General features: G+C 38.3%; 1 protein-coding gene across 13 annotated transcripts in view; it reads left to right on the top strand.

Moving 5' to 3' along the window:
• The window catches only part of EPB41L2 (erythrocyte membrane protein band 4.1 like 2), a 209,009-nt gene that overhangs the window by 59,504 nt on the left and 137,646 nt on the right, over positions 1-11,859 (top strand). The window contains exon 2 of one of the 13 annotated variants that reach the window (XM_034669140.1): positions 6,895-6,962. The exons of the other annotated variants lie outside the window; for them this stretch is intronic. The gene's annotated coding sequence lies outside the window, so the exon portion shown is untranslated. The remainder of the gene's footprint in view (positions 1-6,894; positions 6,963-11,859) is intronic. 13 annotated transcript variants of the gene reach the window in all.

The following is an 11,859-nucleotide window of genomic DNA, read 5'->3' as shown; positions in this document are numbered from 1 at the left end:
CCGTCCTGAAATGCAATAGTCCTGTAGTGTCCTAGTGGAAACATTGTTCTCTTTGTTGGGGCCAAAGAAGTGCCTTTGTCATTCCTTAGAGACATTCTGCAGATGCCATTTTGCAGTTCTGAAAAATATGTCCGTGTCCTCCTTGTGCCGTGTTAAATTGTGCGTGTGTATGGCTTGGTATTTTAATGAAGTTGTAGTGAAAGCTTGACAGTGACACTTGTCATTTGATAACAAAACAAAGAAAGGCTCTTTCTTGATCGAATGTAGATATGTGTTCCCTGTCTCTCCATAGCCTTGTGTGGTCCGAAAGTCAATCCCCCCTGCATTCAGGCCCTCAGATGTTTGATGCTTTTTGACTGACTTTATAGGAGACTGTTCAAACAACTAATTCTGGGCCGGAGCTCTAAGCCTTTTGTCGATGTGTATTGCTTTTCAAAGATCTCTTAATTTATATGTTCTTAATAGCATTTTAAGTGGCAAGAATGAGCTCTAATTTGCTAAGTGGCTTTAATCCTTGTATTAAGAAGGGGAGCAAAAATCTGTTGGGAAATTGCCGTGATAAAATCCAGGAAATTCCTTTCATTCTTTTAAATCCAGTTAAAATCTAACTTTAAAAAAAGGACTCTGATGTAACTGTGTCTGAAAGCGTGTGCTTCTTAGAGTCCAGTAATTTCTTGTATATAGTGCCAAGCTCAAAGAGGGAGAGTATGAATGTACCTCTGTGTTTTAGGTAAATCTCTACCACATGGCATGGTACCAGTTTATTATAATTTTACTGGGAATTTTGCAGTGCCTTTAAAACTGCTAAAGCAGGAATATAGAACTAAAGAGTGGAAACTTCATGTTTTTACATTTTAATGGACCTTAATCTATTTAAACTTTTTCCTTAATCATGGTAACCTATTCTCAGTGAAGAAAACTGGATAATATAAAGAAATACTAATAAAGCAAAAAATTTCTCGTTGTCCACATTTAGGAACAACCACTGTTATCATTTGGACTGAGCATTTCCTGTCTTTTATCTGCAAATATGTACACATGGGTTAAAACAACAGCATTATCCTTTTAAACCTGCCTATTTTCCCTTGGCAAAATATGGTGAAAATGTCTCTGTAAATTCTTAAGCTGGTAGTACTTAATTTTGTTAAGGTGATTCCATAGGGCATTCATTTCATATGGACTCACTTGGAAGTTCTCCATTAGTAGGAAGTGTGTACATTTATTGCCTGAAGATACATGTGTCAAAAAGGGATAGGCTGATCATTTTGGATGTTTTTCAGGATCATAAAAGCATAACAAGTCTGTATTAAGACTGTTAAGAAGCCTTTGAAACAAGGAAAGATCTGATCACAGAAGCCCTTGCTCCTCCTGGAAAGCTGGCTCACTGATTTCCAACAAGAGCTGATTCTGCTGTAGTCCAACTCCTGTCATCTGGGGCGTATGCACAGGTGCACAGGGATTACAGTGTTTGTGTATGTCTAGCCATCGGCTGCACTTGTTTTATATGATGATACCAAGCCCTATGTCATGCCATTCCATCTGTTTGTCTGTTTTGTTTTTGTTTTTTAAGATACATATACAACTGGTACAGGGCAGATCCTATTACAATAAACTCAATGGCAGAAATAAACTCTTTCTTAATATGGATATTCCTATAGAGTTAGGGGTGGAAGTAGAAGGAAACCCCCCCAGAAGATTGGTGGATACTGGGACCCATTCTTCTCCAGAAGAGAAAAACTATCCTCCCCTGTTGTCATTACTCTGGGGTTCAGTGGGGAGAATATTTACTTTTGATCTATAGATAATATAGCAAAAACAAATTTTCTTGTTATAACTGTGCTGTTTTGTCGGTTCATTGAGCATTTATTGAATTCTGATGTTCTAGTATGGTTAACATGGAATTATAGGGGATAATGAGAGGAGATACAAAGAAATTGAGGAGAATGGGAGATAGCCAAATTACGGCTGAACGTAGATGGTTCGAATAGAACTAGTTAAAATCCCTAGACTGGGGTTGACTCTGGTGGGAGGAAGAGGTCAGGGAGATGGTGACAAAGGGAAAGTTGAGTGTGGATGCCGAATGGTTATAAGTGCTACATATCACACCTTTTGTCTGATGTGTATGTATGTACACACACCTTCCTATACCTCTAAGTATAATATATAATGTCTGTGTATCCTTTCAGTGTAACTTTTATAGGTACAATCGCAAAGGTCCTTCCCTCACCAAGGGCAGACTATGTAAAGTCCTGTTGACCTACTGCATCTATAAGCAATGTCTTTGTCTCAGAACATGGTCTACCAGTGATGTTCATGGTTCTGGTTCCATTTCCATTCAGCCTGTATGTCAGTGGTCAGTCCCATTGTTCAGGTTTCCCCCAGGACCATGCTTTGCCCTGTCCTCTCCCATCGAATAGCCATAAATGACATTCTGTAGGTCATCAGTTGTGTGGATAATGGGGTAGATGATGGGATAAGTTATAGCAGTGACTGCTCTAGGCATAATTTGCCTTTGAAATGTGATTCCTGATCAGATCTTCCTGCCCCTGGTTCTGTCCATTGGGAGGATTGCCTTGGTGTTCTACCATGTGTTTGTCAGGGCTGTCTCAGAGGACAGACTGAATTACTCTTAGCCCATTTTAGTCTGACTTCACTATTCCTGGTATCCTGGTTACTCTGTTGGTGGGTATTGTTGGAATGGTAGAGACTCCCTGCTGAGTTGGTTTGCCATCTACTGGACTTCTCTTTCATGGCCTTGTGATTGGTGATCAGGGGTGTGTGCCTGTGCCATAAACTACCAGATAACTTGAGTGGGCTCCCCCTGACCCCACGTTTTATTCTGTGTATCCTGTGGCTTAAAAATTGGTAAAAGAGCTATTGTTAGGTTTGATCACAAGCTGCTTATTTTTAATCTCCGACCTGGAAACCTGGGTTGGATTTTTTTTTTTCTTCCAACTATAGACACGGGAAGTAGACAGTCTAGACAGAGGAGAGTCAGCATTAATGAGGACACGGAAGCATGAAAATTTATTTCGTGTTGAGGAGGCTGGTATGGCTGGAGGTCAGGGGAGCAGAAGCAGAAGACAAGCTGAAGATCTGGATTGGGGCCAGCAAGTGGTAAACCAGGAGCTCATACCGAGGAGTTTGGTCTTCATTCTCCCTGCAGGGCCACTGGACGACTTTAAAAAAATTGTTATTATTATTATTATTCTTTTTTAAGAAAGAGGCCTAATTACAGATATCTGTGTTTTAGAAATAATACATGTTAGGTTTAATGGAGAATACCTGTTTACCCCGGGTATCGATTCTGGTGACTTTTACTGTTCGTTAAAGGAGCCTGCCCAAGGAGGCCTCATTTTGTATTTCTGTACAGTAAAACCTAGTGCTATGAATTTTCCTTTTTGGGTACTATTTATTATACAGGTGACTAGGATCAAATATTTAACTTAATTGTGATAGTAAATCTTGTTGTTACCAATTAAGTACTTTGTGTTTACTACAGAATAATAATCTGAAGCTTGGGAATATGACTTAAACAGGTATCTTTGGAATTTGTTGCACTTGATTATGAGACAGGTTAGAGCCCACTCTTCCTGTGTCCCAGGCTGGGGATTCAAAGATGAATAAGCCTAAACTGCTGATAAGTTCACAGTAAGACCAACTGATACTAAAAATTCAAAAATGATCATTTCACCCTTGGAAGTACATACAGAGAGAGGACAACCGAGCTCAGATGAAGAGCGAGGAAAGGATCTGGAGTGATTCCTTCATTGAGTCTATTTCAGTGTGTTACTGGGATTTTGTTTGTAGCTGCATACTAAATGAATATGATCCAATTACTCATTCATCATCAAATGTTTCTTTGGCTCCCTTACTATATGCCAAGTGCTGTGTTAAACGGTGGGAATTTGGGTGTAAGATTGCAGTCTTTGCTCCTAAGATTCTAATTGTTTACATGGAGAGGCAGCCAGTCCATAGCAAAGAGAAGGGAGACACTTTGGGGACTACGAGTAGCCCTGCAAAACTGTGGGTAAATACATTTTTCTTACTGAACCATTTTGCTTAATATTCAATGGAATCTTATTGTGTATCAAGTGTGTGAGTGGGGGAATGGTTTTATAAATCACCTTCTTAATAGTAGTTCTAGAACTATTTGTTGAATGAATGAATGCATATTTTGTGCAAGAATATGTTTTTATGGATTGGTATTAATTTAAAAGAATGTTTGCATTATTTGATACTCCTTATTCCTTCATGGAAAGGATACTTTTTTCTCTCTCTTTTTTTCTTTTCTTTTCTTTTCTTTTCTTTTCTTTTCTTTTCTTTTCTTTTTTCTCTTTTTTTTTTTTTTTCCAATTGAAATTCCAGGAAGTATCACTGTCTCAGTTTTCTGTCCAAGCACTTTTCTGAAGCCAACGGGTGGGTGTATGTTTAGATCCAAGAGAAACAAATTACAACCATGGATGTGAACTTTTCAGTCTTCCCAAAATAAAAGCTCGAAAAAATATTTTTTACCTTTTTCTTTTGCAAAGACCATCTTTTTCTAAAGAGGGATAAAACAAAGATAACATGCCAAGCATATTGGATCTTCATTTTATTGTTCCCACCTTTCCTCGTAATCAGCACAACTCACAATTTTCGTTGAGAATTTTATTTCAAAGTTTAAAAAATGGTAGAAATACATATGTGGTAAAGTTCAAACAACATTTTGCATTGCCATTTTAAAGAATGTAGGCATTTTGGGAGTCAGAGAACAAAAATATTATAGCATTAGATTTACGAAAGGAGGCAAAATGGATATTCAAGAGCTTTCTATTTTATGAGACCTAAATCAGACATTTGAAAGTATCTTAGCTTAAATTTATTAAATAGAATGCAGTGGGGAAGAGGTGAAGAAGCCTTGGTTAGTTGTTAAGGCCCTGTAAATGGATACTTGATGTAGCGCACAGATTTCCTAAGGTCTCACCCCCCACCTCGTGACTGTCATTGTGATTTGTGTGGGCGTGGAAAAGGACACAGCCATGGAGGTGCACATTACTAACCTGGTGGAAGAGGGAAGAGGAAATAAGGGTAGGAAAGGAGTGTTACAACTATACAGATTACATACTTCAGACAATTTAGTAATTAAAATTTTTGTGATTAGGTTGTAAGTACCTTCAGGACATTTACCTATATACCCTAAGCATTGTATATGGACCACACTTATTTGTAATATTATGAGATTTTTCCTAGACTCCCCCCCCCCCACCATTGCAGTAGACAGAGCTCCTCATTTCTGTGGTCTAGGGCCATCTCTTTGCTTTACTGTTATAATTCTGTAGATCACAATTTGCTTCTTCTTACCATTTCTCTTGTTCCTAGTCCTAGCATTTATAGTGGATTTCTTATACACAGCATAGAATTGGGTCTTACTTTTTTTAATCTGATAAACTTTGTCTTTTAATTGGTCTGTTTACATCATTTATATTTAATCCAATTATTGGTGTTTTGGGGACCATATTGCTATTTGTTTTCTATTTGTCCTGTCCTTTTTCTTCTTCTGTCTTCCTCTGAATAATTTTTTTCTGATTCCATTTTATCTAATGGCTTATGCCGTTCTATATGCCTCTTTTTTCTGTTACTCAATTTAAATTGAATTTATTAACTTGTCTCCAAACCTTTTACTCCTCCTTTAACTATTTCAGTGAATGGCTTTGCTTTCTAATTAACTGCTCTTTATCTTTGTTTTCTTTCTCTCTCCCTTAATTCTCATATGTTACCAGAACTTACCATTGTCCTAATTGAATATTTCTTTAATTTATCCACCTCATTCCACTGACACCTTCCATATTCAGACATGGTAAGTTGCATAAAGCTCAGCTCTCTCATGGTCCATTTTTAACCTCGGTAGCCAAAGAAATGCAAGTCTCAACTTTGACAAAAAATTGACAAACCATTTATTTTTATTGTGCTCTCTTGAAAAACATGTGATAAGAACAACAAACAGAAATTCTCTTAATCAGTTTATAAATTTTTCTGATACTCATCAAAGTATAGAGCAGCCTTCAGACTCTTCCTTAAACCAACCTCTTCCCAAACAATAAATGCCAACTCTGTCACTTTTAACTTGAGTCTCTTCTGTGTTCTTTATGGATCTATTCTTTAGTAACTCAGCCCATTCCATAATAAATCAGTCAAGTTGCTTTCAAAATTGAAATTACAATGGCAGCATTCACTTTGGAAGAGAGGGAAGTGGAGACTGACTATGCATTTGTTAATATTTTATTTAAAAACAATATAGTTACCATGTCTTGTCTGGATGAGTATGTCATGATCTGTCTGGTTTTCCTGCTTTTTCTAGTTTTTATTTAATCTGTTGTTTAAAATGACTACCCTGACAATAAAGGTTTTATATTATCCTTTTATAATACCACTTTGCTTTTCAGAAGAAGCCCAAGCCTTTTTTTAAAAGATTTTATTTATTTGAGAGAGCATGCAAGAGAGGGAGGGAGAATCTAAAGCAGACTCCACGCTGAGTTCAGAGCCCGATGTGGGAGTGGATCACTGACCGAGAGATCATGACCTGAACCCAAACCGAGAGTCCAACACTTAACCTACTGAGCCACCTGGGTGCCCCGCCCAAACTTTTTAATGTAGCTTTTGCTTTATAAGGTTCTTGCTGTTCTAGAGTTCAGCATACTACTCAGGTTTCCCAGCTCATCTGTCCAGTTTCTCTCCTCTCCAGACTTATGTACATGTTGCCACTCACATTCTACTCTTGGGTCTCAGTGTGGATATAATCTCCTTTGGGTAACCATTCTTCTGTGGTTCATTCTTCTACTGGGCTTCCTCCTCCCTACTGAATAACCTCCCTTCTCCCCAGCTGACTCTTTATTTGCCTTTCTCCACCATCAGGTTATAAGCTCCACAAAGGCAGTTATCACACCTGTGTTCACAATTGTCTGGCATCTAATGGGCTCGCAGTAAGTATTTGCTGAATGAACAAATGATTACTGAATGATCTGATACTGGCTTCCTGTCCTTCGTCCTCAGCACTTATCTTGTCCTGCAGAGCTAGTTTGTGGCCAGTGTTCCTGTGGTGCATTCCATTGACACTGAGGCTTCCGTCTGAATATTTTCTCACGAAAAACACATAGGTGACTCTGTACCTGCCAGAGTGGGTAGATTCCATCTACCATGTTTAGTTTTTATAGTACCTGAACTCTGTTCTTGTCATGCAGAACTTTTATGTAGTTCTAGCCCCTTTTGATGCCCTGCCAGTCAAATAGCCCTTTAAAAAATTTTTTTTGAGGAAATTCTGGCTTCCAAGATGCCTTTTTTCTCTATTATGTTACCTAACCTTTCAAGAATAGTCCCTTCTTGGAGAGAAGGTAAACAGTTAATAGTAACAAAGGCTAGAATTAGGGTAATTTTCTCCCTGTTCTGGGGCGATTCCCTAATCATCACTCCTTTTCTTGATTTCTGTAATCTTCTCCAAGAACTTCAGTATCATGTCATCATGTCAAACTCTCTGTGTCTGAAAGATCCGAAATGTTGCAGCCTTTCCTAGTCTTCTGGGCTCGGTAGTTTGATATAATTTTTTAGTTATGCCTCTTCATCTGCTACCTATTTAGGTATCAACTTCTGTAGATTTTTTTCCTCCGAAACTTAATATTGGTCCTTCGTCTTTACTATTACTGCTTGCACCCCAGCCTATTCGACTCCCCCCAGCTTTATTGAGGTATAATTGAGAAAATTGTAATGTATTTAAAATGTACAGCATGATGATTTGATATACAGATACGTTGTGAGAGGATTCTCACAGTGAGGATTAGACATCCATCACCTCAGTGACTTTTTTGAGGGAGGGGGAGAGAATGCTGGGAGATCTACTCTCAGCAAATTTCAAGTATACAATACAGTCTTATTAACATTAGTCATCGTGCTATACATCAGATCCTCAGAACTTGCTCATGACAAAGTTTGTACCAGTTGACCAACATCTCCTCCATTCCCCCCCACCCCGGAGCATTTTTTTTTTTTTTTTAAGATTTTACTTATTTATTTGAGAGAGAGTGCACATGTGAGCAGTGGGAGGAGCAGAGGGAGAGGGACATGCAGACTCTGGGCTGAGTGCGGAGCCCAGTGCGGGGCTGGATTGGTCAGTACCCAGAGCCCATGACCTGAGTGGAAATCAAGAGTCAGACGCTTAACCGACTGAGCCACCCAGGTGCCCCCCACAGGAGGCTTTTTATATAGCCTTCCACTTGGGCCATCCCTGCTTTTACTATCTATCCTTTCCAGTTCAGGGTCCTCAAATTTCTCTTTCTTGAGCAACATTTAATTGTCGTCATCAGGCTTTGCCACAGTCGGATGTTCGGGGGTTTGGAACCTGTGTGCGCTGCTGGTGGGGAACGTCAAATACTGCAGCCACTTTGGAAAACTGTTTGGCAGTTTCTCAAAACCTTAACATAGGACTTGCATCCGTCTGGCTCTTCTACTCTTTAGGTACATGCCCAAGAGAGATGAAAACCTGTGTCCACACAAAAAGTGTTCACGGATGTTCACAGCAACATTATCTATAATAGCCAGAAGGCAGCAACAACACAAATGCCAGTCAGCTGGTGAATGGATAAACAAAATGTGGTATAGCCATAAAATGTAATATGACTTGGGCCTGTGAAGGAATGAAGTACCGATACGTGCTACAACGTGAATGAACCTTGAAAATATTAAGCCAAGTAAAAAACCAGACACTAAAGGCCTTATATGGCAGGATTCCTTTTATGTAAAATGTCCAGAATAGTGAAATTTATAGCGATGGAAAGTAGATTAGTGGTTGTCTAGGGCTGAGGGTTTTAGGGAATGATAGCTAAAGGGTTTGAAGTCTTTTTTTTTTTTTTTCAATATAATAAAATTCACTCAACCTAAAGGTCACCATTTTTTTTTTAAAGATTTTATTTATTTATTTGACAGAGCCAGCCAGCGAGAGAGGGAACACAAGCAGGGGGAGTGGGAGAGGAAGAAGCAGGCTCACAGTGGTGGAGCCTGATGTGGGGCTCGATCCCATAATGCCGGGATCACGCCCTGAGCCGAAGGCAGACGCTTAATCACTGTGCCATCTAGGCGCCCCTAAAGGTCATCATTTTAAAATATGCAGTTCAGTGGTTTTTATTATATTCAAAATGTTCTACAATGTCCTTATCATCTCAGAATGATTTCATCTCCTCAGAAGAAACCCCGTATACCCTAAGCAGTTACTCCCCCTCCCCTTTCCTCACATCACCTTCTGAACCTGCCCTTCTATTTTAAGTTCCTCATAGCAGTGACGTATGAGGGTTCTGATTCCTCCAAATCCATGCCAACCCTTGGCTGTGGTTCTGTTTTGTTTTGTTTGTTTTCCAGTAGTCTTCTTAGTGGATTTGAAGAGGTATCTCTGTGGTCTTATTTCCATTTTCTAATGACTAACGATGTTGAGCATCTTTTCCTATGATGATTGGCCATTTTTACATCTTTGGAGAAATATATATATTTAAGTCCTTTGCCCCTTTTTAAATTGGATTGTTTTTCATTTTGTTGCATTGTAAGAGTGCTTTATAAATTCTGCATACTGGGTACCCCTATTTGGGTGTGTGGGGTATAAGCACTTTCTCCCATTCTGTGGATTATTTTTTTGTTTTGATAGTGTCCTTTGACTCACAAATGTTCTTAATCTTGGTGAAGTCTAATTCATTTGTTCTTTTGTTGCTTGTGTTTTATGTGTTCTATTTAAGAATGTGTTGACAAATCTGAAGTCATGAAGATTTATACTCCTTTCCTTCAAATAATTTTATAGTTTTAGCTATTCTTTAGTCCATTTTGAGTTGTTTTATATGGTGCGACATAGGAGTCTGGAGTCATTCTTTTGTATGGAAATAGCCAGTTGTCCCAGTACCATTTGTTGAAAAGAGTGTTCCTTCCCATGGACGTGGCACCTTTGTTGAAATCAATTGGTTATAGATGTATTGGCTTGTTTCTGGACTCTCAAGTCTGTTCTGATCTGTATGTCTGTATTTATGCTGGTACCACTATGTTTTGATTACTCTAGCTTTGTAATAAATTTTTAAGTCAGGAAGGGTGAATCCTTCCACTTTGTTCTTCTGTGTCATGATTAGTTCAGTTATCTGGGGTCACTTGCAATTCCATATGAATTTTAGGATTAGCTTGTCCATTTCTGAAAAAAAAAGGGCAGTTGGAATTTTAATAAGGATTACATTGAATCTGTCAATCAATTTGGGGATTATAGCCATCTTAACACTATTAAGTCTTTGAATGAATGAACATGGATTTATTTATGTTGTCTATGATTTCTTTAGGAACAATGTTTTATATTTTTCAGTATACTTCAGTGTACTTCCTTGGTTAAATTTACTCCTTTGTATTCTTTTTGATGCTAAATAGGATTATTTTTTGGATTGTTTATGTGTAGGAATACAATGGAATGTGAATATTGATCTATCTTTTTTTCTAAGATTTTTAATCTAACAATCATGCCATCTGCAAATTGAGATCATTTACTTTTTCTTTATCCTATTTGGATGCTTTTTATTTACTTTTCTTGCCTGATTGCACTGGCTTTAAGTACAATGTTGATTAGAGGTGGTGAGAGGTGACATCTTTCTTGTTCCTGATCTTAGGGAGAAAAGCTTTCAGTCTTTTACCAGTAAGTGTGAGGTGCATTTTTGTAGATGCCCTTTATCACATTGAGGAAGTTCCCTTTTATTCCTAGGTTGTTGAATGTTTTATCATGAAAGGATGTTGGATTTTTGTCAAATGCTTTTTCTGTCTATTGAGATAATCTTGTATTTTCCGTTCATGAACACATGATTATTGATTGAATTTTGTGTGTGGAATCACCTTTGTATTCCTGGAATAATTTCCACTTGGTCTTGGTGTAAGTTCCTTTTAATATCTTGCTGAATTTGGTTTACCAGTATTTTGTGGAGGACTTTTGCTTCTATATTCATTAGGGATATTGGCCTGTAGTTTCCTTTTTTTGTGGGATCTTTTTTTTTATTTTTTATTAGGCCTTATAGAGTGAGTTAGGAAGTTTGGGGTTTCTTTTTGTGTTGACATTTTCGTTTTCATGAAAATGATCTGAGATTGTGGTGATGGTTGCACAACTGGCTATACTAAGAATCACTGACTGTACACTTAAAAAGTGGGTGACTTGTGTGGTAGCTCAATAAAGCTGTTACTAAAATCAAACAAAACAAAACCTCCAACCAACTTTAGGAGGGCTAACCTGTCTTCTTTAGCTTAGAGTCCTTATCCTGGACTTCAAAGCCCTCAGCATCTTTCCAAATATCCTATTGCAGCATCGCCTCTAGCTTACCTTTGTATGTGACTGATTCAGTGATAACGGTGAACCCACTGGTCTACTTAACCGTTCCTGCTCCCCCCAGATCTGCCAGAATGTCTTGTGCATTTTGCTACTTCACCCCGAGGACTTTTTCCACCTGTCTTGCTGTCCTCCTTTCCTATCAATGAGAATCCACCATTTTTTGCAAAATTTTGTTCAAGTTTCTTCTGTTTTACTGCTCTAGCCTGCAGTTAGTCATTAGTCCCAAACCCACTATTCAGTGGGATAGAATATTTGAAATCGGAACTGTTCTGGGAAATCTGGTGTATGTATGTGTTTGTACTACCTGTGGACACATACTTTGTTTTTTTTAATGCACTTACAGTTAACTCACAAGTTTATAGGGATGGCTTTTTATTTCCACTGCTCTGGTCTTCCCAAACGGCTCTCCAGGCTTTAAAGAAGGCATGATGTGGTATATCTAGCTATTAACCTTCTGTGCCAGGTAAGTATCTGTTGACGTATACGTACTTCTTTGG

This window comes from Ailuropoda melanoleuca, chromosome 10 (genome assembly GCF_002007445.2).
Source record: "Ailuropoda melanoleuca isolate Jingjing chromosome 10, ASM200744v2, whole genome shotgun sequence".
In the NCBI taxonomy this organism is placed as follows: Eukaryota; Metazoa; Chordata; class Mammalia; order Carnivora; family Ursidae; genus Ailuropoda; species Ailuropoda melanoleuca.
This window is presented reverse-complemented; position numbering and strand designations above follow the sequence as displayed.